Source organism: Oncorhynchus mykiss, chromosome 31 (assembly GCF_013265735.2).
Source record: "Oncorhynchus mykiss isolate Arlee chromosome 31, USDA_OmykA_1.1, whole genome shotgun sequence".
Lineage (NCBI taxonomy): Eukaryota > Metazoa > Chordata > Actinopteri > Salmoniformes > Salmonidae > Oncorhynchus > Oncorhynchus mykiss.
In genome coordinates, this window is record NC_050571.1 from 18,776,630 (window position 1) to 18,799,049 (window position 22,420).

General features: G+C 46.6%; 1 protein-coding gene across 3 annotated transcripts in view; it reads right to left on the minus strand.

The window, feature by feature from the left end:
• The window catches only part of LOC110504728 (storkhead-box protein 2), a 102,563-nt gene that overhangs the window by 21,754 nt on the left and 58,389 nt on the right, over window positions 1–22,420 (minus strand). Inside the window, exon 1 of one of the 3 annotated variants that reach the window (XM_036970401.1) lies at window positions 3,529–3,689. The exons of the other annotated variants lie outside the window; for them this stretch is intronic. The gene's annotated coding sequence lies outside the window, so the exon portion shown is untranslated. Of the gene's footprint in view, window positions 1–3,528; window positions 3,690–22,420 lie in introns of those variants that run through there. 3 annotated transcript variants of the gene reach the window in all.

The following is a 22,420-nucleotide window of genomic DNA, read 5'->3' on the forward strand; positions in this document are numbered from 1 at the left end:
GTGAGTGCTACGGATCGGTAGTCATTTGGGCAGGTTACCTTGGTGTTCTTGGGCACAGGGACTATGATGGTCTGCTTGAAACATTTAGGTATTACAGACTCAGTCAGGGACAGGTTGAAAATGTCAGTGAAGACACTCCAGTTGGTCAGCGCTTGGTCGGAGTACACGTCCTGGTAATCCATCTGGCCCTGCGGCCCTGTGAATGTTGACCTGTTTAAAGGTCTTACTCACATTTGCTACGGAGATCGTGATCACACAGTCATCCGGAACAGTTGGTGCTCTCATGCACGCTTCTGTGTTGCTTGCCTCGAAGCGCACATAGAATTCATTTAGCTCGTCTGGTAGGCTCGTGTCACTGGGCAGCTCGCAGCTGTGCTTCTCTTTGTAGTCCGTATTAGCCCTGCCACATCTGACGAGTGTCAGAGCCGGTGTAGTAGGATTCAATCTTAATCCTGTATTGACGCTTCGCCTGTTTGATGGTTCGTCGGAGGGCATAGCGGGATTTCTTATAAGCATCCGGGTCAGAGTCCCGCTCCTTGCTTCTGGTTGGGGTATGTACGTACGGTCACTGTGGGGGACGACTTCATCGATGCACTTATTGATCAAGCCGGTGACTGAGGTGGAATACTCAATGCCATCCGGCCATATTCCAGTCTGTGCTAGCAAAACAGTCCTGTAGCTTAGCATCTACGTCATCTGAACACTTCCGTATTGAGCGAGTCAATGGTACTTCCTGCTTTCGATTTTGCTTGTAAGCAGGAATCAGGAGGATAGAGTTATGGTCAGATTTGCCAAATGGAGGGCCAGGGAGAGCTTTGTACACGTCTCTGTTGTCTAGAGTTTTTTCCCCCTCTGGTTGCACATGTAACACGCTGGTAGAAATGAGGTAAAATGTATTTAAATTAACCTGCATAAAAGTCCCCGTCCACTATCTATTGAGAGATTATGCAAAACACAGTTCTTCTGCAGGAGAGCAACTCACACCACGGCATCATAACAGGGTAGTACAGGGCTAATGCAAGCCAAGCACTGATGTGTCCCAAATGACACCCTACACCATTTAGAAAACAGTGTACCATTTGGGACCCAGATCTAATCTCAGGTGGTATGCATGGAGGATGGCAATCCAAATTTAACTTTGGGTGTAACATATCCTAACTCATGACAATAAATACCAAGGCAAACATTACTGTTAAGTCATAAAAAGGTGAACAATCCAGATCCTGCTTGAATATCCTGTTGAGACGGATATTGGGAATGTAAACCAGTGAAATGGATATAAACCTGTATATAGCCATGTTATTACCTGGTACTTCCTGTATATAGTCATGTTACTACCTGGAACTTCCTGTATATAGCCATGTTACTACCTGGTACTTCCTGTATATAGCCATGTTATTACCTGGTACTTCCTGTATATAGCCATGTTATTACCTGGTACTTCCTGTATATAGCCATGTTACTACCTGGTACTTCCTGTATATAGCCATGTTACTACCTGGTACTTCCTGTATATAGCCATGTTACTACCTGGAACTTCCTGTATATAGCCATGTTATTACCTGGTACTTCCTGTATATAGCCATGTTACTACCTGGTACTTCCTGTATATAGCCATGTTACTACCTGGAACTTCCTGTATATAGCCATGTTATTACCTGGTACTTCCTGTATATAGCCATGTTACTTTTACTTGTTATTGTTATTCACTGTGTATTTATTTCTCATGTCATTACTTAAATTTGGCATTTTATTTATTATCTTTATCTTAACTCTGCATTGTTGGAAAAGGATTCTTAAGAAAGCGTTTCACTTTTAGTCTGCACCTGTGTTTACGAAGCATGTGACAATGTGATATTCTGAGTTGATCTTGCTGAGCCTCTGATGGGGAGTGGAGGAATTGACCTCATTCCCATATACCCATATGTATTGAGAGAGAGAGAGAAATACAGATTGAGAAATACAGAGAGAGAGAGAGAGAGAGGATGGCTGAAGAAATCAACTAGGGGCTGTCACATCTCCCCTGCCGCCTGCCTACAGCCTGTCTCCCTCCCTCCCTGACTGCCTGTCTCCGTGCCTGTATGTCTGCCTGTCTGTCTCCCTCCCTCCCTGACTGCCTGTCTCCGTGCCTGTCTGTCTGTCTGCCTGCCTATCTCCCTCCCTCCCTGACTGCCTGTCTCCGTGCCTGTCTGTCTCCCTCCCTCCCTGACTGCCTGTCTCCGTGCCTGTCTGTCTGCCTGTCTGTCTCCCTCCCTCCCTGACTGCCTGTCTCCGTGCCTGTCTGTCTGTCTGCCTGCCTATCTCCCTCCCTCCCTGACTGCCTGTCTCCGTGCCTGTCTGTCTGCCTGTCTGTCTCCCTCCCTCCCTGACTGCCTGTCTCCGTGCCTGTCTGTCTGCCCGTCTGTCTCCCGCCCTCCCTGACTGCCTGTCTCCGTGCCTGTCTGTCTGTCTGCCTATCTCCCTCCCTCCCTGACTGCCTGTCTCCGTGCCTGTCTGTCTGTCTGTCTGTCTGTCTCCCTCCCTGACTGCCTGTCTCCGTGCCCGTCTGTCTGCCTGTCTCCCTCCCTCCCTGACTGCCTGTCTCCGTGCCTGTCTGTCTGCCTGTCTCCCTCCCTCCCCGACTGGCTGTCTCCGTGCCTGCCTGTCTCCCTGCTGCAGTGTCCCGGCGAGCACAGATAAAAGGGGGTTGTTTCAGGAGGAGAGAGGAGTGGAGTGAAAGAGAGGGAGCGATTGGGAGGGGAAGAGAGAGAGAAATCACAGCTGCAAAGACCTAGTGGGAACAGATTCAGCCAACAAATGTGCAGCGCTCCTTCCATGAAGAGGGAGACCATAGAGTGAACCTACTAACCCCATCCCCCAACACACACACACACACCAACTCCACACGTATTAAATGGAAGAGCATGCCTTTATGAAAGACGAGCTGGGTACAAATGGAGCGTGACAATCCAGAGAAAAGAGAGAAAGCCTTGAGACGCCTGCTTAGAAAGAGAGTGAAAGACCGACAGCATAAAGTGGAGCATTACAAGCAATATGCTAGCGACCCTGGGCTTTGCCATTGGTACAATATTTTATTTCAAGAAACTAGCTCAGCTAGTATCAGTGAAACCATTTTAGTCGTGAACTATCTGAGATATTGGTTGTATTCTACCACTGTAAGGACAGAATAGTGTTAACATACATTGTTACAATTATTGAACTACAGTACTTGATTGTGTATCTGTTAGAGCAGAGCTGGTTTTCTACAGAGCTGTTCTTCCCTCCATTAACATGGAAGCTGTCCTCTGGGAGAGACAGAGGAGAGTGGGAACTCTCTCTCTCTCATGCCTGCCTGCCTGCCTGCTGCAGTGGTAGTAAACAATTCACACAGCTAGCCAGTGTCCTTTGTCCACGCACCTCCTGCTTAACCCCACCCCCTTCTTTTGTGATTCATTCCGGCAAAGCTATGCTACACAATCTAAAGCAGGAAAAACGGTAGAGAGGGTGAGAGAGAGAGGTGGAGAGAAAGAGGAATGAGATGGGCAGTACCTTGGCTGATTCCGTTGACTCCTCCACTTTAATCCAAACAGATTCAGAGGCAGCTCTTTTAGCTGCAGCCTTCAGACTCAATGAGCATTCACTCAAGGGCCTTACCCAGCATGCTCCACTCCACACAAAGACAAGGGGGTGTGACCAATCACGTCTTGCTTCAGTATGCACTCTGCTTTTTCCCTCCCTCCCTCTCTCTGTGCTCCCTCCCTCTTGTCTCTCTGTGCTCCCTCCCTATCTATCTGTCTCTCTGTGCTCCCTCCCTATCTGTCTCTCTGTGCTCCCTCCCTATCTGTCTCTCTGTGCTCCCTCCTTCTCTGTCTCTCTGTGCTCCCTCCCTTCTCTGTCTCTCTGTGCTCCCTCCCTTCTCTGTCTCTCTGTGCTCCCTCCCTTCTCTGTCTCTCTGTGCTCCCTCCCTTCTCTGTCTCTCTGTGCTCCCTCCCTTCTCTGTCTCTCTGTGCTCCCTCCCGTCTGTCTCTCTGTGCTCCCTCCCTCCCTTCTCTGTCTGTCTGTGCTCCCTCCCTCCCTTCTCTGTCTGTCTGTGCTCCCTCCCTTCTCTGTCTGTCTGTGCTCCCTCCCTCTCTGTCTGCCTGTGCTCCCTCCCTTCTCTGTCTCTCTGTGCTCCCTCCCTGTTCTGTCTCTCTGTGCTCCCTCCCTTCTCTGTCTCTCTGTGCTCCCTCCCTTCTCTGTCTCTGTGTTCCTTCCCTTCTCTGTCTCTCTGTGCTCCCTCCCTTCTCTGTCTGTCTGTGCTCCCTCCCTTCTCTGTCTGTCTGTGCTCCCTCCCTTCTCTGTCTGTCTGTGCTCCCTCCCTTCTCTGTCTGTCTGTGCTCCCTCCTTCTCTGTCTGTCTGTGCTCCCTCCCTCTCTGTCTGTCTGTGCTCCCTCCCTTCTCTGTCTCTCTGTGCTCCCTCCCTGTTCTGTCTCTCTGTGCTCCCTCCCTTCTCTGTCTCTCTGTGCTCCCTCCCTTCTCTGTCTCTGTGTTCCTTCCCTTCTCTGTCTCTCTGTGCTCCCTCCCTTCTGTCTCTCTGTGCTCCCTCCCTTCTTTGTCTCTCTGTTCTCCCTCCCTTCTCTGTCTCTATGTGCTCCCTCCCTTCTCTGTCTCTCTGTGCTCCCTCCCTTCTCTGTGCTCCCTCCCTTCTGTCTCTCTGTGCCCCCTCCCTTCTCTGTCTCTCTTTTCTCCCTCCCTTCTCTGTCTCTCTGTGCTCCCTCCCTTCTCTGTCTCTCTGTGCTCCCTCCCTTCTCTGTCTCTCTGTGCTCCCTCCCTTCTGTCTCTCTGTGCTCCCTCCCTTCTCTGTCTCTCTCTGCTCCCATCCTCCCTCCCCCCCTCTCTGCTCCCCCCTCTCTCTGCTCCCGCCCTCCCTCTGCTCCCGCCCTCCCTCCCCCCTCTCTCTGCTCCCGCCCTCCCTCCCCCCTCTCTTTGCTCCCGCCCTCACTCCCTCTCTCTCTGCTCCCGCCCTCTCTCTCTCCTAGCTCCCTCCCCTTAATGCCCACTGACATACAAGCTTGTGGGCGGCCTGCCGAAAGCGTTGTTATGGCAACGCATCCCCAGTTGCGCCCAACGCCTGTTCTGCAAGCTTTTTCTCCCTCCCCCCTCTTCATGGCTCCCTCTATCTCTCTCCCTCTATATCTCTCCATCTCTCTCCTTCTCTCCCTCCTCTCCAATGAAAACTTAAGTGCTGCTCACTGCAGGTTGGGCTCAGAAGCACGTCCAGTCATGTGTCAGATAAAATGGGTGATCTGCTGCCCTCCTCTCCACACAGCTCTCTCTCTCTCTCTGTGTGTGAGGGGGGATTCTCTGTGACCCAATTAGAAAAGGACAGCCCAGATAGCTCAATTTCAGGAGGCTTGCAGTCAAATCCAAGATATAGGGCAGGTTTTTTGTATAAGCTAATAAAAGGGTATTTACCCAACACAATGTTATGTAGTCGAAACACAATGTGTCACTATGACTATGTGCCTGGCCTTCTCATGCTGCCAAGGAAGTGGGTCTCCATTGGCACAGATGTAGTGGAGAACTTGATATAAACCTGCTGAGTGGGTGAGAGAGGAGGAGATGCGGAGTTAAGAGGGGAGGTGGCATTATGTGAGTGGGGGAGGGGTGGACATTCATAGGGGCCTCCTGTGTCTCACAAAAGGGCCCTCGAGTTGACGCAAAATTTAGGGCTGTCCCAGGCAAAAAATAATCTTTGTTGACTGAATCGTCAATCGATGGGTAGAAACTGAAAAACTTTTATTTTTCCATATATAGACACAGCCTATGTTTCAATAAAATCAACTATATGTAGGCTTACTGGGCTTGTCTGATGCTTTAAGCACTGCCGTAAAAAAAAAATAAGACACAGAGGGAGTCAGAGATCATTATAGCCTAAGCAGAAAAAAAAAGAAGAAAAAAAGTGTTCCCAACCCTTCTCCTGCCGCTGCCCTTTCTGCCTTTACGTTGCAGTGCCAAGTTATGGTACCATTTCTACTGATCTGCGTGCCAGTTACAATTTTCATGTTCACATTTTTGTGGAGCAGTTTAATTGAATTTATAATAAAAAGTCTTCATATCTAAAAATCAATGTCATGTGGTTAATCAAAAAAGTATTTCTAAATGAAAATGATACAAATATAAAAGTAACTTCTATTGCCATTGCCAATACGTAATAATAGCCTACATAAAGCCAACAAATAAAAACATTGCAGCCTTCAGGTCGAAAATATTCGGATAAAAATAAATATCCTATGAATCACAGTGGTTATGCTTGGCCTGTTTTTAACCTTTATTTAACTAGGCAAGTCAGTAAAGAACAAATTCTAATTTTCAATGGCGGCCTAGGAACAGTGGGTTAACTGCCTTGTTCAGGGGCAGAAAGACAGATTTTTACCTTGTCAGTTCGGGGATTCAATCTTGCAACCTTTTGGATACTAGTCCAACGCTCTAACCACTAGGTTACCTGCCGCCCCAGGTAACTTGGTCTGGCCCAAAGGTCATGCTAGCAGACTTGCAACATTGTATAAAATATTCTGGGCCCTAAGAGTTTCCTGTGCCGGACAGACACATTTTTCTATGCAAGGGATAAGAAGTAATCAGGTAGGTCTATTGTATGAGCATGACATTTTCTTCACCTTTCATGCTGAGTGGTTATGTAGAAGGAGAGAGCTGGACAGATTTTTCAAATAGGCTGTTAAGGAACTATGGTCGTTCTCAATGGATGTAAAAACAGACTTTGTTTACTTGCTGTTTGAGGCAAAGAAAAAAAGTGTGTGTATATATATGTATATTTCTCTCTCTCTCTCTCTATATATATATATATATATATATATATATATATATATATATATATATATATATATATATATATATATATATATATATATATTTTACCCCATATTTCATGGTATCTAATTGGTAGTTACATCAGATCCCCAAATGGGAGCATTTATAGGCCTACTTCTATGTGTAATCAGGTGCGTGTCCTTACAAGATTGACAGGAACGCGCCAAACAAAAGACAATTCATAAATTGACAACTCGTAAATGGAATGAAATAATAAACCAAAACTTTTCTCACAAGTGTAGCCTAGGTCGTGCGCTCTGCAAACCACGTGTCCACTCCTACAATGACAACGGTGAGACTGTAATAATAATATATTGAATGCATTAACAGAAATGACCAGAACCAAACAAACATTGTAGATGATCATTTCTGGTAATTAAAAGGTAGATTTACTACTGGTGATACTGGTGTGCATCCCGAGGCTTCTGCAATGGATTAATGCAGTCAGACAGACGTGAATCAGACAGGTGTCCGACAAAATAAATCTTGGTCGACCAACAGCCAATCGACCAGTCGAATAGAAAAATCAGATGCAAGTATTCCAAATCAGACAGTATTTTCCCTAGCAAGGTGGCCTATTTAGAGAGTAGAGGTGCTCCATAATACCTTAGACAAAACTATTGATCTGAGAGATTTGCCTTTAAATCACATGGTTGTTGCCATCAACAAGTCCCCAACTGAAACATGAGACCAGTGTCCCGGTGCTACTGTTAGAAATGTACATTCATTCACCACACTACAGGTCCTGGGACAAGTACAATGGAGACCACACAAAGAGTGGTAGCAACATTTCACACCCATACTGGTAGCACATTACTTCACAACACGGGATAACATTGTAACAGTGTGGTAACAAGTTTTAGTGAGTGGTATCAATGCTTTCATTGTGAATATCTATTACTTTTTACCATACTATTGCCATGTTATTAGGTCTACTACTAGATTCTGTAAAGTGCAACCTCAATATCTATATTCTGAAGGACTAAACTCCAACGTCTCTGGAACAGGTTTTCATGAATTGTTAATATTCACAAACTAAAACATTTGTTTTCCGGTTATTTTTCTCTAGAGAGGGTCACTGGACAAGGCACTCAACCAATGACCTTCAGGTCAGCAAGAGTGACAATTCCAGACCCTGCCAATCCATTACCCTGCCTATACACCTGGTGACAAGAATCAAGTAGTTACACAACACAAACAAAACAGAAGTATTAGGCCTACACTTACCAGAGACACTATTACACCACCTACAAACAACTGAAGGCACCATGTGGTCAACAGTGTTAGGCTGTATTGCATGTCTTAACACTAGATGGGGGTAAGAGTATGGCTGGCTCCCTGTCACAATGTCAAAACAGGGAATGTAGTAGGCATACTGAATTAACTTCTGAGGAAGCAGTGAGTGAGTGAAATCTCCATGTGAAAGTGTTTTTGTTTGGCTTCTCTTTCCTAAACTGTTGCATTTAGGCCTAATCAGAGAGAGATCTAGGCTGAGGCAGTAACAGTCTTTCCACTTAATCTCCCCTGACAGCTCAAATTGGAACATGTTTCTGTTGTTGCTCTTTTAGGGGCATAAAATGAATTGACATCCTATTTTACAGATAATTACAGTGGAACACCCCCATCTTATCATGACTAGAATTACTGTACCATTACTACTACTACTACCACCATCCCCAAAAACACCACAACTAATATCCCCACCACCATCCCCACAACTACTACTATCCTCACCACCACCACCACCACTACTACTACTACAATCCCCACCACCCACTACAACTACTATCCCAACCACCACCACTACTACTATCCCCACCACCCACCACTATCGCCACCAACATCCCCACAACTACTACTATCCCCATCACCACCACTACTACTACTATCCCCACCACTACTGCTACTACTATCCCCACCACTACTGCTACTACTATCCCCACCACTACTGCTACTACTATCCCCAACACTACTACTACTACTATCCCCACCACCATTCCCACCACTACTACTACTATCCCCACCACTACTACTACCATCCCCACCACTACTACTACTATCCCCACAACTACTACTACTATCCCCACTACTACTACTACTACTATCCCCACCACCATCCCCACCACTACTACTACTATCCCCACCACTACTACTACTACTATCCCCACCACCACCCCCACCACTACTACCACCACCACCCCCACCACTACTACTACTATCCCCACCACTACTGCTACTACTATCCCCACCACTACTACTACTACTATCCCCACCACTACTGCTACTACTATCCCCACCACTACTGCTACTACTATCCCCACCACTACTACTACTACTATCCCCACCACCACTACGGCTATCCCCACCACCACTACTACTATCCCCACCACTACTACTACTATCCCCACCACTACTACTACTACTATCCCCACCACCATCCCCGCCACTACTACTACTATCCCCACTACTACTATCCCCACCACTACTACTACTACTATCCCCACCACCATCCCCGCCACTACTACTACTATCCCCACCACTACTCCCACTACTATCCCCACCACTACTACTACTATCCCCACCACTACTACTACTATCCCCACCACTACTCCCACTACTATCCCCACCACTACTACTACTATCCCCACCACTACTACTACTACTACTATCCCCACCACTACTCCCACTACTATCCCCACCACTACTACTACTACTATCCCCACCACTACTACTCCTACTATCCCCAGAACTACTACTACTATCCCCACTACTACTACTACTATCCCCACCACCATCCCCGCCACTACTACTACTATCCCCACCACTACTACTACTACTATCCCCACCACTACTACTACTACTATCCCCACTACTACTACTAATATCCCCACCATTACTACTCCTACTATCCCCACAACTACTACTACTATCCCCACTACTACTACTACTATCCCCACCACCATCCCCGCCACTACTACTACTATCCCCACCACTACTACTACTACTATCCCCACCACTACTACTACTACTATCCCCACTACTACTACTAATATCCCCACCATTACTGCTACTACTATCCCCAGCACTACTGCTACTACTATCCCCACCAGTACTGCTACTACTATCCCCACCACTACTACTACTATCCCCACCACTACTACTACTATCCCCACCACTACTACTACTATCCCCACCACCACTATTACTACTATCCCCACCACCACTATTACTACTATCCCCACCACTACTATTACTACTATCCCCACCACTACTATTACTACTATCCCCACCACTACTATTACTACTATCCCCACCACTACAACTACTATCCCCACCACCACTACCACCCCCACCACTACTACTACTACTACTACTTCTACTACTACTACTACTACTACTATCCCCACCACTACTGCAACTACTATCCCCACCACTACTACTACTATCCCCACCACTACTACTACTATCCCCACCACTACTACTACTATCCCCACCACTACTACTACTATCCCCACCACCATCCCCACCACTACTATTACTATCCCCACTACCACCACCACCCCCACCACTACTACTACTATTCCCAACACCACCACCCCACCACTACTACTACTATCCCCACCACTACTACTATCCCCACCACTACTACTACTATCCCCACCACTACTACAACTATCCCCACCACCACCCCCCACCACTACTACTATTCCCACCACTACTACTACTATCCCCACCACTACTGCTACTACTATCCCCACCACTACTACTACTACTATCCCCACCACTACTACTATCCCCACCACCATCCCCACCACTACTACTACTATCCCCATCACCACCACTACTACTACTATCCCCACCACTACTGCTACTACTATCCCCACCACTACTGCTACTACTATCCCCACCACTACTGCTACTACTATCCCCAACACTACTACTACTACTATCCCCACCACCATTCCCACCACTACTACTACTATCCCCACCACTACTACTACCATCCCCACCACTACTACTACTATCCCCACAACTACTACTACTATCCCCACCACTACTACTACTACTACTATCCCCACCACCATCCCCACCACTACTACTACTATCCCCACCACTACTACTACTACTATCCCCACCACCACCCCCACCACTACTACCACCACCACCCCCACTACTATCCCCACCACTACTGCTACTACTATCCCCACCACTACTACTACTACTACTATCCCCACCACTACTGCTACTACTATCCCCACCACTACTGCTACTACTATCCCCACCACTACTACTACTACTATCCCCACCACCACTACGGCTATCCCCACCACCACTACTACTATCCCCACCACTACTACTACTATCCCCACCACTACTACTACTACTATCCCCACCACCATCCCCGCCACTACTACTACTATCCCCACTACTACTATCCCCACCACTACTACTACTACTATCCCCACCACCATCCCCGCCACTACTACTACTATCCCCACCACTACTCCCACTACTATCCCCACCACTACTACTACTATCCCCACCACTACTCCCACTACTATCCCCACCACTACTACTACTATCCCCACCACTACTACTACTATCCCCACCACTACTCCCACTACTATCCCCACCACTACTCCCACTACTATCCCCACCACTACTACTACTACTATCCCCACCACTACTACTCCTACTATCCCCACAACTACTACTACTATCCCCACTACTACTACTACTATCCCCACCACTACTACTACTATCCCCACCACCATCCCCACCACTACTATTACTATCCCCACTACCACCACCACCCCCACCACTACTACTACTATTCCCAACACCACCACCCCACCACTACTACTACTATCCCCACCACTACTACTATCCCCACCACTACTACTACTATCCCCACCACTACTACAACTATCCCCACCACCACCCCCCACCACTACTACTATTCCCACCACTACTACTACTATCCCCACCACTACTGCTACTACTATCCCCACCACTACTACTACTACTATCCCCACCACTACTACTATCCCCACCACCATCCCCACCACTACTACTACTATCCCCATCACCACCACTACTACTACTATCCCCACCACTACTGCTACTACTATCCCCACCACTACTGCTACTACTATCCCCACCACTACTGCTACTACTATCCCCAACACTACTACTACTACTATCCCCACCACCATTCCCACCACTACTACTACTATCCCCACCACTACTACTACCATCCCCACCACTACTACTACTATCCCCACAACTACTACTACTATCCCCACCACTACTACTACTACTACTATCCCCACCACCATCCCCACCACTACTACTACTATCCCCACCACTACTACTACTACTATCCCCACCACCACCCCCACCACTACTACCACCACCACCCCCACTACTATCCCCACCACTACTGCTACTACTATCCCCACCACTACTACTACTACTACTATCCCCACCACTACTGCTACTACTATCCCCACCACTACTGCTACTACTATCCCCACCACTACTACTACTACTATCCCCACCACCACTACGGCTATCCCCACCACCACTACTACTATCCCCACCACTACTACTACTATCCCCACCACTACTACTACTACTATCCCCACCACCATCCCCGCCACTACTACTACTATCCCCACTACTACTATCCCCACCACTACTACTACTACTATCCCCACCACCATCCCCGCCACTACTACTACTATCCCCACCACTACTCCCACTACTATCCCCACCACTACTACTACTATCCCCACCACTACTCCCACTACTATCCCCACCACTACTACTACTATCCCCACCACTACTACTACTATCCCCACCACTACTCCCACTACTATCCCCACCACTACTCCCACTACTATCCCCACCACTACTACTACTACTATCCCCACCACTACTACTCCTACTATCCCCACAACTACTACTACTATCCCCACCACCATCCCCGCCACTACTACTACTATCCCCACCACTACTACTACTACTACTATCCCCACCACTACTACTACTACTATCCCCACTACTACTACTAATATCCCCACCATTACTACTCCTACTATCCCCACAACTACTACTACTATCCCCACTACTACTACTACTATCCCCACCACCATCCCCGCCACTACTACTACTATCCCCACCACTACTACTACTACTATCCCCACCACTACTACTACTACTATCCCCACTACTACTACTAATATCCCCACCATTACTGCTACTACTATCCCCAGCACTACTGCTAATACTATCCCCACCAGTACTGCTACTACTATCCCCACCACTACTACTACTATCCCCACCACTACTACTACTATCCCCACCACTACTACTACTATCCCCACCACTACTACTACTATCCCCACCACCACTATTACTACTATCCCCACCACCACTATTACTACTATCCCCACCACTACTATTACTACTATCCCCACCACTACTATTACTACTATCCCCACCACTACTATTACTACTATCCCCACCACTACAACTACTATCCCCACCACCACTACCACCCCCACCACTACTACTACTACTACTACTTCTACTACTACTACTACTACTATCCCCACCACTACTGCAACTACTATCCCCACCACTACTACTACTATCCCCACCACTACTACTACTATCCCCACCACTACTACTACTATCCCCACCACTACTACTACTATCCCCACCACCATCCCCACCACTACTATTACTATCCCCACTACCACCACCACCCCCACCACTACTACTACTATTCCCAACACCACCACCCCACCACTACTACTACTATCCCCACCACTACTACTATCCCCACCACTACTACTACTATCCCCACCACTACTACAACTATCCCCACCACCACCCCCCACCACTACTACTATTCCCACCACTACTACTACTATCCCCACCACTACTGCTACTACTATCCCCACCACTACTACTACTACTATCCCCACCACTACTACTATCCCCACCACCATCCCCACCACTACTACTACTATCCCCACCACCACCACCCCCACCACTACTACTACTATCCCCACCACTACTACTACTATCCCCACCACTTCTACTACTCCTACTATCCCCACCACTACTACTACTATCCCCACCACCACTACTACTATCCCCACCACCACTACTACTACTATCCCCACCACCACCACCCCCACCACTACTACTATTCCCACCACTACTACTACCCCCACCACTACTACTACTATCTTCACCACCACCACCACTACTACTACTACTATCCCCACCACTACTCCTACTATCCCCACCACTACTACTACTACTATCCCCACCACTACTACTACTATCCCCACCACCACCACTACTATCCCCACTACTACTACTATCCCCACCACCACCACTACTATCCCCACTACTACCACTACTATCCCCACCACCATCCCTACTACCACTACAATCCTCACCACCACTACTACTATCCCCACCACCACCACTACTATCCCCACCACCACCACTACTATCCCCACCACTACTGCTACTATCCCCACCACCACTACTACTACTATCCCCACCACCACTACCACTACAATCCTCACCACCACTACTACTATCCCCACCACCATTACTACCACTATCCCCACCACCACCACTACTATCCCCACCACCACTACCACTACAATCCTCACCACCACTACTACTATCCCCACCACCATTACTACCACTATCCCCACCACCACCACTACTATCCCCACCACCACCCCTACTACCACTACTATCCCCACCACCACCACCACTACTACCACCACTACTGTCCCCACCACCACCCCAAAACATATCCCCACTCCTACCACTACTATCCCCACCACCAACCCTACTACCACCACCACTATTACCCCCCCCCCCAAAACATATCCCCACTACTACTACTACTATCCCCACCACAACTATCCCCACCACCACCACCACTACTATCACCAGCACCACTACTATCCTCACCACCACCACCACTACTACTATCACCACTACTATCCCCACCATCACCAGCACCACTACTATCCCCACCAGCACCACTACTATCCCCACCACCACCACTACTACTACTATCCCAACCACCACTACTACTGATATTTTTCTAATTTTTGATGGTATGACGGTATTTGTTTAATAAAAGTAGTGTGTGACCCTAGGGTGGCAACACATATATTCTAAATGATTTCAATGGGTCTTTCTCCATTCGGATTGTTTTATACTGTTCAATTCAACCTAAAATAATTTTCTGCATTACCATCAATTTCTGCATTTCCTGCACTCATTTCAGATCATTTCCACACTGCCATGATTATGGGGAAAAATACTAGGCCTTATTTTTAACCAAACGTTGCAGTTGCGATTTAGATCAAAACACTCGGGTGAACGTTTGGAATCATGGAAATATATTGTTTATCATAATTCTATAGTTATAATTTAAATAATAGAGGGCACTTTGAATACAGTGTTGTTTGACATGACAACGAATTAAAATGCCATGAGTTATTGTGACAGGGTAGGAACCAAAGTGATGTTCAGTGTTTCCTAGGGGACTCTATAATCTTTGGCTACATAAAATCTTTAGTCATATAGCCAACATATTCATGCTTCGCCTATTTCTCTTTGATATAGAAGATAGTGTTGCACAAACAACATGCTGATTTAAGCCTCCACCAGTACTGGTATCAGGCTGTATTAGCTAGCTATGTTTGCTCGGACTCAGTACTTTTATTAGCTAGTTAGCAACTAGCGATTAGCATTAGTGGCTAACACGATTTAGCTTAAATTGCTAAGAAAATACAAACTAGCTGTTTGCAGATGTAAGAAACAAACTAATATTGTAATTATATTACCCTAGTGGATTTATATTAAGATCAAAGTGGAAACAACATTGTTGCATGTGCTGCATTGACCATGCTGACTGAACGAAAGTGTTTTGTGGTCAAGCAGTAACAAAAGCGCTCCTTGAGTGGCATGGGGTGGGACTAGGTCTGTGTGGAAAGCGACATGGAGAGAGAGAGCGGAGAGGGATGATTTAAGTAGCGGAGTAAACTATAAAAATGGACGTTACACAGGCGTATCACATTTAACAAACCAAACATTCAAATACCGTTATAGAAGGTAAAGTAAAAACCCAAACCGGTCCGTGCATAAATACTGGTATATAGTCAAATACAGTATACTGCCAAGCACTATACTATCCCCACCACCACTACTACCCCCACTACTACTACTACTACTATCCCCCACCACCACTACAACCCCCACCACCACTACTACCACAATCCCCACCACTACTACCACAATCCCCACCACTACCACCACTATCCCAACCACTACCACTATCCCCGTCACCATCACTATCCCCACCACTACTACTACCACCATTACCACTATTCCCACCACCACCACAATCCCCACCACCACCACCCACTACTACTATCCCCACTATGCTCCCCACCACCACCCACTAATACTATCCCCACCACCACCACAACTACAATCCCCACCACCACCCACTACTACTATCCCCACCACCACCCACTACCACTATCCCCACCACCACCCACTACCACTATCCCCACCACCCACTACCACTATCCCCACCACCACCCACTACTACTATCGCCACTACCACCCACTACCACTATCACCACCACCATCCACTACTACTATCCCCACCACCACCCACTACTACTAAATACGGAAGTGGTCCGATGAAGCGGATGCTAAGCTACAGAACGGATTCGTAAGCACAGACTGGAATATGTTCCAAGATTCATCCGTTAACATTAAGGAGTTTACCATCAATGACGTCATCCCTACAGTGACCGTACGTACACAACCCAACCAGAAGCTATGGATAACAAGCAACATCCTCACTGAGCTAAAGGCTACAGCAGCTGTTTTCAAGGAGCTGGACACTAATTCGGATGCTTAAAATAAATTCCGCTTTGACCTCCGTCGAGCCATCAAACAGGCAACATGACTAAGACACGGCGGTTGGAACCAAAAATCTCAAATTTGGACCCATCAGACTAAAGGACAGATTTCCACAGGTCAAAATGTCCACTGTTCGTGTTTCTTGGCCAAAGCAAGTCTCTTATTATTATTATTATTGGTGTCCTTTAATAGTGATTTCTTTGCAGCAATTCGACCATGAAGGCCTGATTCACGCTGTCTCCTCTGAACAGTTGATGTTGGGATGTGTCTGTTACTTGAACTCTGGAGCATTTATTTGGGCTGCAATTTCTGAGGCTGGTAACTCTAATGAACTTATCCTCTGCAGCAGAGGTAACTCAGTCTTCCTTTCCTGTGGCAGTCCTCATGAGAGCCAGTTTCATCACAGCGCTTGATGGTTTTTGCGACTGTACTTGAATAAACGGTTCTATTTTGTTTCATCAGACCAGAGGACATTTCTCCAAAAAGTATAATCTTTGTCCCCATCTGCAGTTGCAAACCGTAGTCTGGCTTTTTTATGGCGGTTTTGGAGCAGTGGCTTCTTCCTTGCTGAGCGGCCTTTCAGGTTATGTCGATAAAGGACTCGTTTTTCTATGGATATAGATACTTTTGTACCCATTTCCTCCAGCATCTTCACAAGGTCCTTTGCGGTTGTTCTGGGATTGATTTGCACTTTTCGCACCAAAGTACGTTCATCTCTAGGAGACAGAACGCGTCTCCTTCCTGAGCGGTATGACGGCTGCGTGGTCCCATGGTGTTTATACTTGCGTACTATTGTTTGTACAGATGAATGTGGTACTTTCAGGCATTTGGAAATTGCTCCCAAGGATGAACCAGACTTGTGGAGGTCTAATATTGTTTTCCTGAGGTCTTGGCTGATTTCTTTTGATTTTCCCATGATGTCAAGCAAAGAGGCACTGAGTTTGAAGGTAGGCCTTGAAATACATCCACAGATACACCTCCAATTGACTCAAATGAGGTCAATTAGCCTTTCAGAAGCTTCTAAAGTCATGACATAATTTTCTGGAATTTTTCGAGCTGTTTAAAGGCACTGTCAACTTTGTGTATGTAAACTTCTGACCCAATGGAATTGTGATACAGTGAATTATAAGTGTAATAACCTGTCTGTAAACAATTGTTGGAAAAATTACTTGTTTCATGCACAAAGTAGATTTCCTAACCGACTTGCCAAAACTATAGTTTGTTAACAAGACATTTGTGGAGTGGTTGAAAAACGAGTTTTAATGACTCCAACCTAAGTATATGTAAAACCTCCGACTTCAACTGTATATACAGTGGGGGGAAAAGTATTTAGTCAGCCACCAATTGTGCAAGTTCTCCCACTTAAAAAGATGAGAGAGGCCTGTAATTTTCATCATAGGTACACTTCAACTATGACAGACAAAATTAGAAAAAAAATCCAGAAAATCACATTGTAGGATTTTTTATGAATTTATTTGCAAATTATGGTGGTAAATAAGTATTTGGTCAATTACAAAAGTTTATCTCAATACTTTGTTGTATACCCTTTGTTGGCAATGACAGAGGTCAAACGTTTTCTGTAAGTCTTCACAAGGTTTTCACACACTGTTGCTGGTATTTTGGCCCATTCCTCCATGCAGATCTCCTCTAGAGCAGTGATGTTTTGGGGCTGGTGAAATTCCAAAGATTTTCTATGGGGTTGAGATCTGGAGACTGGCTAGGCCACTCCAGGACCTTGAAATGCTTCTTACGAAGCCACTCCTTCGTTGCCCGGGCGGTGTGTTTGGGATCATTGTCATGCTGAAAGACCCAGCCACGTTTCATCTTCAATGCCCTTGCTGATGGAAGGAGGTTTTCACTCAAAATCTCAAGATACATGGCTCCATTCATTCTTTCCTTTACACGGATCAGTCATCCTGGTCCCTTCACAGAAAAACAGCCCCAAAGCATGATGTTTCCACCCCCATGCTTCACAGTATGTATGGTGTTCTTTGGATGCAACTCGGCATTCTTTGTCCTCCAAACACGGCGAGTTGAGTTTTTAACAAAAAGTAATATTTTTGTTTCATCTGACCATATGACATTCTCCCAATCTTCTTCTGGATCATCCAAATGCTCTCTAGCAAACTTCAGACGGGCCTGGACATGTACTGGCTTAAGCAGGGGGACACGTCTGGCACTGCAGGATTTGAGTCCCTGGCGGCGTAGTGTGTTACTGATGGTAGGCTTTGTTACTTTGGTCCCAGCTCTCTGCAGGTCATTCACTAGGTCCCCCCGTGTGGTTCTGGGATTTTTGCTCACCGTTCTGGTGATCATTTTGACCCCACGGGGTGAGATCTTGCGTGGAGCCCCAGATCGAGGGAGATTATCAGTGGTCTTGTATGTCTTCCATTTCCTAATAATTGCTCCCACAGTTGATTTCTTCAAACCAAGCTGCTTACCTATTGCAGATTCAGTCTTCCCAGCCTGGTGCAGGTCTACAATTTTGTTTCTGGTGTCCTTTGACAGCTCTTTGGTCTTGGCCATAGTGGAGTTTGGAGTGTGACTGTTTGAGGTTGTGAACAGGTGTCTTTTATACTGATAACAAGTTCAAACAGGTGCCATTAATACAGGTAACGAGTGGAGGACAGAGGAGCCTCTTAAAGAAGAAGTTACAGGTCTGTGAGAGCCAGAAATCTTGCTTGTTTGTAGGTGACCAAATGCTTATTTTCCACCATAATTTGCAAATAAATAAATTAAAAATCCTACAATGTGATTTTCTGGATTTCTTTTCTCATTTTGTCTGTCATAGTTGAAGTGTACCTATGCTGAAAATTACAGGCCTCTCTCATGTTTTAAGTGGGAGAACTTGCACAATTGGTGGCTGACTAAATACTTTTTTGCCACACTGTATATATACCTTTATTTAACTAGAAACGTCAGTTAAGAACACATTCTTATTTTCAATGACGGCCTAGGAACGGTGGGTTAACTGCCTTGTTCAGGGGCAGAACGACAGATTTTCACCGTGTCAGCTCGGGGGATCTAATCTTGCAACATTACAGTTAACTAGTCCAACGCTCTAACCACCTGCCTGTCATTGCACTACACGAGGAGCCTACCTGTTACGCGAATGCATTAGAAGCCAAGGTAAGTTGCTAGCTAGCATTAAACTTATCTTATAAAAAAACAATCAATCAATCATAATCACTAGTTAGTTATAACTACAAATGGTTGATGATATTATTAGTTTATCTAGCGTGTCCTGCGTTGCGTATAATCGATGCAGTGCGCATTCGCGAAAAAGGACTGTCGTTGCTCCAACATGTACCTAACCATAAACACCAATGCCTTTCTTAAAATCCATACACAGAAGTATATATTTTTAAACCTGCATATTTAGTTAAAAGAAATCCAGGTTAGCAGGCAATATTAACCAGGTGAAATTGTGTAATTTCTCTTGCATTCATTGCACGCAGAATCAGGTTATATGCAACAGTTTGGGCTGCCTGGCTCTTTGCGAACTAATTTGCCAGAATTTTACGTAATTATGACATAACATTAAACGTTGTGCAATGTAACAGGAATATTTAGACTTAGGGATGCCACCCGTTAGATAAAATACCGAATGGTTCCGTATTTCACTGAAAGAATAAACGTTTTGTTTTCTAAATGATAGTTTCCGGATTTGACCATATTAATGACCTACGGCTCGTATTTCTGTGTTTAATTATGTTATAATTAAGTCTATGATTTGATAGAGCAGTCTGACTGAGCGATGGTAGGCACCAGCAGGCTCGTAAGCATTCATTCAAACAGCACTTTTGTGCGTTTTGCCAGCAGCACTTCGCAAGCACAGCGCTGTTTATTACTTCAAGCATATCAGCCTAATGGCTGGTGTAACCGATGTGAAGTGGCTAGCTAGTTAGCGGGGTGTGCGCTAATAGCTACCACCCTCCCCTCCCTTACTAGTCCCACCTCTATTAGACCGTCCCCTCCACTAATAGACCCTCCCCTACTAGACCCACCTCTATTAGACCCTCCCCTCCCCTACTTGACCGACCTATATTAGACCCTCCCCTACTTGACCCACCTATATTAGACCCTCCCCTCCCCTACTAGACCCACCTCTATTAGGCCCTCCCCTACCACACCCACCTCTATTAGACCCTCCCCTACTAGACCCACCTCTATTAGACCCTCCCCTCCCCAACTAGACCCTACCCTCCCCTACTAGACCCACCTCTATTAGACCCTCCCCTACGATACCCTCCCCTCCCCTACTAGACCCACCTCTATTAGACCCTCCCCTCCACTACTAAACCCACCTCTATTAGACCCTCCCCTCACCTACTAGACCCACCTCTATTAGACCCTCCCCTCCCCTACTAGACCCACCTATATTAGAACATCCCCTCCCCTAATAGACCCACCTATATTAGACCATCCCCTCCCCTAATAGACCCACCTTTATTAGACCCTTCCCCCCACTACTAGACCCTCCCCTACTAGACCCTCCCCTCCCCTACTAGACCCACCTCTATTAGACCGTCCCCTACTAGACCCACCTCTATTAGACCCTCCCCTACTAGATCCTCCCCTACTAGACCCACCTCTATTGGACCCTCCCCTCCCCTACTAGACCCACCTCTATTAGACCCTCCCCTCTCCTACTAGACCCTCCCCTTTCCTACTAGACCCTCACCTACTAGACCCTCCCCTCTCCTACTAGACCCTCCCCTCTCCTACTAGACCATCCCCTCTCCTACTAGACCCTCACCTACTAGACCCTCCCCTCTCCTACTAGACCCTCCACTCCCCTACTAGACCCTCCACTCCCCTACTAGACCCTCCACTCCCCTACTAGACCCTCTCCCTCAAGACCCTGCCTCTCTCCTACCAGGCTCTCCCCTCCCCTACTAGACCCTCCCCCACTAAACCCTCCCCTCTCCTACTAGACCCTCCCCCACTAAACCCTCCCCTCTCCTACTATACCCTGGCTCTCTCGTTCTAGTCCCTCCCCTTCCCTACTAGACCCTCCCCTACTGGCACAACCCTCACAGGTGTTTGCCCCGCAGGAGGCTTGTGCTATTTCTGTTCTTTTTCACATTGTGGCACGTTCGTTTAATGATGTATGAGAATCCTAAGCAGCTGTGTGTGTGGTGGTGGAGAGGCTGTGTTTTTGAGCATAAATGTGAGGGAGAGAGCGAGTACTAGTACACTGCGGCTTATAAACATTAAAGACAAATCTCTCAACAGCATCCACTTTGCACTGATAAAGTAGATCATCTTTGCAGTGAACTTCAATGAGGCCTTATGCACATCCCGGCTTTTAATGCACTTGGCTATTCTTTGATTGTTGCCTATCAAAGAGCATGAGGCCTCAAGGCAGAGTTCATCAAAACCAGGAAGCATTGGTAGCCTGGATTAGTGGGCTTGATAATCCAAAATTCTGGAAAAAATAAATTAGTCTAAACCATAAAGTTATGGCTTATTAACAATGAACAAAATGAGAAGTCAGAAGTTTTGTGCCTTTCAACACCCCCACCCCATACCCACTAGCTTTGGTTAAGCCCATTATACGCTAATGTTGTTGTTTGTGGTGGGTGTT